Raw genomic sequence first — 7,133 nt, 5'->3', positions numbered from 1 at the left:
TCTGCTTTGCCTGGGCCTCCCCCACTGGGGACACCCCCCTGCCCATCCGCCCAGGCTGGGTTTCCTTTAGCAAGCTGGATGATGAGAAGAGGCAGTGGAAGAGCCTTCAGGATGGTCCAGGTGTGAGGACGAGGGAAAAATGCAGGTTTCCCGCCCCACAAAGATGCTAGCCTGGAATGCTCAACAAAACTGTTACAAAATAGAGTAAGCAAATGTCAAAAGATAGTTACAAGGCACAGCAGACTTGCCTTAGCACTTTCCTCGAGGCAGGGGCAACCTGTGTAAGCCAGCCCTGACTGCTTTAGGACTCCTTTAGCTGACCTGTAATTCCCTTTAGCTAATTGTCATACTAAAATCTCTGCCTAGCGGAGAATTATAATATCATTACATAACATGGGTCATAAGAAGCTGCATGATTGCACCACGCATGCTTGATGTATTTCAATACGAACATGCGATGATACAATGTAAGACCTCTGTGTCACTCACTTGAAAAGTCATTTAAGGCAATGCCAATTTAGGCAGTGCAGTTCTTACTCTCTGAAGAACTCCTGCACTGCCCAGGAGCGACTGCCTGGAGGACTCCGCCTGCATGTGTAACACCTATAGATTTGGGTGAATTCTTCTCTTGAGGTCCTTAAAATGCCTTAAGGTTCCTTGGCCCACCAGGAAGTGACATTTTTACTCACTGTATGGCTGGGAATCTTTCAAGACAGGTATTCGGATGTTCATTCTCTAATATGACAGCCCAGTGAACGACTTGGTCATATATCCAGTAGTTTCATTTGTGTTCTTTTATAAAAAGAACTTATTTTTATTGAACTCATGCAGATAATTATATTGACCTGAAAAGAAAAAAATAGTCACTAATAGTTTCTGATATGTGGAGGGATCAGGTAGGAAGAAAACGTTAAATGTTTCAATTCTGTTTGTAAAAGTATATGTTACCATCTTTTTTTTTTTTTTTTGAAACAGAGTCTTGTTTTGTTGCCCAGGCTACAGTGAGTGCTGTGGCATCAGCCTAGCTCACAGCAACCTTAAACTCCTGGGCTCAAGCGATCCTCCTGCCTCAGCCTCCCGAGTAGCTGGGACTACAGGCATGTGCCACCATGCTCGGCTTATTTTTTCTATATATATTAGTTGGCCAATTAATTTCTTTCTATTTAGAGTAGAGATGGGGTCTCGCTCTTGCTCAGGCTGGTTTTGAACTCCTGACCTTGAGCAATCTGCCCGCCTCAGCCTCCCAGAGTGCTAGGATTGCAGGCGTGAGCCACTGTGCCTGGCCCTGTTACCATGTTGATGTAAGGTATAGACAGCTTAAGAGAAAAAAGAAAAGGTTTCCTTAGATCTGGAAAAAATAACACTGAAATAAAAAAACCAGAAAATTTTCAGATAAAATCTCATGAAAATGTTATCTTCATCAGTTATTTTAGTCCTATGTAACTAATTCTTATTCTGCTTCATCATGGGGTAGCAGTTTTACAAAGCCACCAGTTTCTTCATCAGAGTTTTGGAAATTCTTACCCTGTCCAAGGATATAATCTGAAAGTTATCAGAAATCTATAATTGTCAGAGTCCTTTCTGTGAATTTTCTTGCAGAAGCAAATACTTTAGGAGAAGTATCAAAGTAAAACAATAACTGTCTGTGGATGACAAGACTTAGAACAGCCATGGATAAAAACCTGAACACATATTAATATCACATCTATATATAAATAAATCTAAGTCATAGAAAGTTAAACATCATTTCTTAGTTAATAACGATTTCCATATAATTTAACGTATCAAACAAGCCCAATTAGTTTAATATCTCTCTTTTTGTAAATCCTTTTAGATGTTCCAGGAGCTCTATGAAACATTCCAAACTTAATTTGAGATCAAAAGATTTATTTAATCTAGAATTTGAATTTTAGGAAGTTTGTCAAAAATATGAAAGGTTTATTTATTTATTTATTTTGAGACAGAGTCTCGCTTTGTTGCCCAGGCTAGAGTGAGTGCCGTGGCGTCAGCCTAGCTCACAGCAACCTCAAACTACTCGGCTCAAGCGATCCTGCTGCCTCAGCCTCCCAACTAGCTGGGACTACAGGCATGTGCCACCATGCCTGGCTAATTTTTTCTATATATATTAGTTGGCTAATTAATTTCTTTCTATTTATAGTAGAGACGGGGGTCTCACTCTTGCTCAGGCTAGTTTTGAACTCCTAACCTCGAGCAATCCGCCCGCCTCAGCCTCCCAGAGAGCTAGGATTACAGGCGTGAGCCACCGCGCCTGGCCATTATGAAAGGTTTAAAGCACTTGATTAATCAGGATAACCAGTCATTATGAAACCACTAAAGCCAAAACCAGAAAAGTTACATAGTTGTTTTAAAAAAAAACACCCTGGAAGGATCACTTTTCTTAAATAATCAAAAGACCTAATAAAAAATGACATAAAGCACAAGAAATTACCTTGATAAAATACTGAATCTCTTTTATTCCCCTTAAGAAGATCACTTAAAAGGGTGAAGAAAAGTCTTCACATTATCAGAACCATACTTTAACAAAACTTTACCACTTCAACAGAGAAGATCAAATTACAGTTTTGTATTAGTGTACCACTAAAGCTAATATTAATACAATTTTACAAATGAACCCATCCAATCTTAGCCAGCTTGATCACATAGGAAATTCCTTTTCAAAATTTGTTTTTCACAAATCTTTTATAATCTTTTTATATCTATGTAGTTGTCTTATATTCTTTCTCTTTCCCATTGTGGAAGAATCGGTCACTCTACTTTAGGACAAAAATTACTTTCTTTTCTTGGAGGGGAGTTACCAGTGATGACCTTTAAAGGTGCAGTGACAAACAGAGTGCAAGGGGCTTGGTTGGGTACCTATGCCTATTTGCTCATTGCTTCCAGGGGTCATCAATGGGGGGTAGGGGCTCCTTTGGGTCCCACTTCTGACACCAGATCTGTTAAAACGTAAATTTAAGTATATTTCTTTCTTTCTTTCTTTCTTTTTTTTGAGACAGAGTCTTAACTCTGTTGCCCAGGCTAGAGTGTAATGGTGTCAGCCTAGCTCACAGCAACATCAAACTCCTGGGTTCAAGCGATCCTCCTGCCTCAGCCTCCTGAGTAGCTGGGACTATAGGCATGTGCCACCATGCCTGGCTAATTTTTTTTTATATGTATATACTTTATAGTTGTCTAGCTAATTTCTTTCTATTTTATTAGTAGAGACAGGGTCTCACTCTTTCTCTGGCTGGTCTCGAATTCCTGAGCTCAAACGATCTGCCCACCTCGGCCTCCCAGAATGCTAGGAGTACAGGGGTGAGCCACCACGCCCGGCCTATTTCTTAAAGAGTTTATTTGAGCATTCGGTGATACACAGATTGGCGCAGCACCACCCCATAGGTGGCTAGCACTTCTCTTAGAAGGGTAAGAGGTGAAACTTTTATAATGTGTTCACAAAAGCAATACAAGGAAAGCAATTTTGATTGGTTGGAGTGGAAAATCTTAAGTTAGAGGTTAGTTGGCAGTTTCTGACTGATACAGTTTCTAGTTTCATTTTACTGTTTACACAGGGATTTAAAGTGCCAGAGCCACCCCAGTCTAATGGCCTCCCAGTTAGAGTTTCGAAATAATTCCTCATGCTGCATCTGCTGTCTTACAAGTTCATGAGGCACAGCACCTGTCTACATGGTGACAGACCGCCTATGAACGGGCCTCATTAACCATTCCCTCCATCATCTTTCGTCATCGTAACACTTAACATCCCACCACTCTACTGCCCTTCCGGATGACGCAGAGCCACGCTGCCTTCCATGATTGCTTGCAGCTATAGAAATGGTCTCAGCGTCACTAGAGGACCTTTTAGAAACCCCCTTAAACAACCCAGACCTACTTACATTCCCTGACAGCTCCTGTAGATTAGATTTCCAGGGCAACATAATAACTGGCCTATGCCATATTTTCCCAACATGAAACACTTGAGGCATAATCTCCGCCCACTATACAGTCAGCCCAAGCTGCTGCTCTCATAACTCTTACAGGAGCTTGCATGCTGGCAAAAGGAAAAACTGTCACTGTTCACACTGACCAGATATGCTGTTGGAGTCTGCCATGCTGTTGGCATAATCTGGAAATCCCATGAATTCTTAACCTCTGCTGCCACTCCTATGGCCAATGGGCATATACCGTGTTTCCCTCAAAATAAAAACAGGGTCTTATATTTATTTTTCCTCAACAAGACACCACAGGGCTTATTTTCAGGGGATGTGTGTTTTTTTTTTTTAAGTACTGTACAACAATCTACATTTATTCAAATATAGTTAAGTCGTCTTCTTCTGGAACATCATCATCACTCTCCAAACCCTAAATTCCATTCTGAATTTCTTGCGACTCTATTTCCTTCAGAACCATCGGCCCCAATCTCTCATGTTGAGCAGTAGAGCTCTCATGGGGCAGATGAGAAGGGCTGCTCGTCTTCTTTACCGCCCTGTGATGAAATGCATGGGTTGTGCAGATGCGCTGCGTAGCCACGCCCATCACTAGGTCTTATTTTTGGGGTAGGGCTTATATTGCACAAATGCTTAGAAATCCTGCTAGGGCTTATTTTATGGGTAGGGCTTATTTTCGGGGAAACATGGTAATTGCTGCCTTATTGCAGGCTGCTATGGTCTGAATGTGTCCCCCAAAGTTCATGCCTTGGAAACTTAATCCCCATTGCAACAATGTTGGGAAGTGTGGCCTAATGGGAGATGTTCAGGTTGTGAGGGCTCCACCCTCATGGCTGGATTAATGCCACTATGAAAAGGGCTTGCTGGGGTGGGTTCACTTGCTTCTGCTCTTCTGCCATGTGAGAACGCCATGTTCTTATCTGGAGGACACAGTGACAAGATGCTATCCTGAGTCCAGAGGCTGAACCTTCTGGTGCCTTGATCTTGGACTTTGCAGCTTCCAGAACAGTAAGAAATAAATTTCTGTTCTTTTTAAATTACCCGATTTCAGGTATTCTGTTATAGCCACACAAAATGGACTGAGACACAGGCTATTCACCTCCTTAGAAAAATTACTGTGGTTTCCTGAGCGGCCTGTACTAAAAACACTGATGCTATAGCTCTAGGGAATGATAGTACTGAGATGACTGCAAAATATGCAGCCGAAAACGACTCTTTTTTGCCTGCACAATTTGTCAATCTGTCTTTATCTGTGACTGATATTACTGATTATCAGGCAGATGCCCCATAATCTGAAAAAGACAAACGGATACAAAAGGGTGCCAAACAATTCTCAGACAGCTTAAATACTGGGCCCAAATGGACTACCTGTGGCCCCCCTTTTTTTTTATCTTTTGGCTTGCACTTATCTCCCATCGATGGGACATGTGTGGCCAGGGGATGGTTAAAGAACTAAAACATAACTGGCTCTGCCCCGACTCCCACAAAACTCATTCCCTAGTGCACTAAGTTCTTTTCAGTATGGAGATCCCTTTCGCCAGCATTTGAAACTTATAAAAAGGCAATCTTAAATCTTTCCATAGTAATAGAACAAGGGTTCAACATCATTATGCAAACATAGGAAGCACTCCAATAAGAAGTTAGTAATTCAGTGTCTGTTGTACCCCAAAATCGCCATGCCCTGGACACTGCCCAACGGGGAGGAGCTTCTGAGAGCATCAGTGAAGAACATGCTTCCGCACAAAGCGCTCGGGGCAAAAAGCGCCTAATCTGTACCGTTTAAAGAACAAGGTAAACACTCTCCATCAGATAAGATAAACGAGTCTCAGCCTTTTTATTGCACCTATTCCCAGGGACAGGAGGTTGGTTTATGGAAACGGGGAAATGTGCTGAATTTTGTTTTGTTTATTCTTCCCATTCTAACCTATTTTCTTCTCTCCCTTTGCAGATCTCTTGCCGCTCAGTTGCTAAACCAATTCTTCTCCACAGACACCAACTCAGCTTTTAATTTGTGGAACCTTTAAGGAAGTTTCAGATGGGGGCACATGAAGAGGTTCTGGACAGGCCACCCCAAGATATGCCACCCTGGCATAGTGACTTCAAGAGAGAAAGACACTTGGAAAACAGCAGGTGCAAGGTCGCTCTGACCTTCCTTCTTCTTAAGAGCAAGGGATGAAATTCCCATGTGAGAGATGCTCCTCCCTATGCCAGAAGGAAAGTCTCATTCTTATCACAGGTGGGAAATCTGTACAAACAAACCTTATTAAGCTAACCTAGTCACTTGCTTCTCTACCTGATTAACTGCCCTAGCCCACGCCCGTTAGCCTCGTCATATTTTCACAATTTACCACTTTGTCCAACTCAGTATATGAGTGTTCAACTCTAACTGCATCTTTGGGCCTTAATCCTCATGCGGGCTCCCATGCCATGCGAAACCTGTATTAAATATATCTGAATGCTTTCTCCTGCTAATCTGTCTTAAGTTAATTCCCAGTCCCAGCCAGAAAACCTTAAAGGGACAGAGGGAACATTTTGCTTCCCCTACAATGTCTTACTGGTGTTGCTTCTCTGGAGAACCCTGATAAACTGGTGTTGGTTGCATGCCAGCTGGCATTCACCAACCTCCACTAGTCCGCAGAAAGCCAGGACAGCCCACACCCTCCCGCCGACCCAGCCCGGGCTGCTCAGAGCTACCCAGCTCATCCGCCAAAGTCCCAGGACAGGGAGCTCCTCTCATGCCCCTCCTCATTCCAGAACCCCTCAGCTCCTGCTGTCCTGGAGTGAGCCACTGTGGCAGGCACCTGCTGTTTATTATTATTGAGACAGAGTCTCTGTTGCCCAGGCTAGAGTGAGTGCCATGGCGTCAGCCTAGCTCACAGCAACCTCAAACTCCTGGGCTCAAGCAATCCTCCTGCCTCAGCCTCTTGAGTAGCTGGGACTACAAGCATGAGCCACCATGCCTGGCTAATTTTTTCTCTATATATTTTTAGTTGGTCAATTAATTTATTTGTATTTATAGTAGAGATGGGGTCTTGCTCTTGCTCAGGCTGGTTTCGAACTCCTGACATCGAGCGATCCTTCTGCCTCGGCCTCCCAGAGTGCTAGGATTACAGGCGTGAGCCACTGCACCCAGCCTAGAGAACATGTTTATATGTAAGCCTTTTCTCCCTCTGGGGTCCTCCAGAGGACAGT

This window comes from Microcebus murinus, chromosome 4, assembly GCF_040939455.1.
Source record: "Microcebus murinus isolate Inina chromosome 4, M.murinus_Inina_mat1.0, whole genome shotgun sequence".
NCBI classification, from domain to species: Eukaryota; Metazoa; Chordata; class Mammalia; order Primates; family Cheirogaleidae; genus Microcebus; species Microcebus murinus.
Note: the sequence above shows the minus strand (reverse complement) of the source record.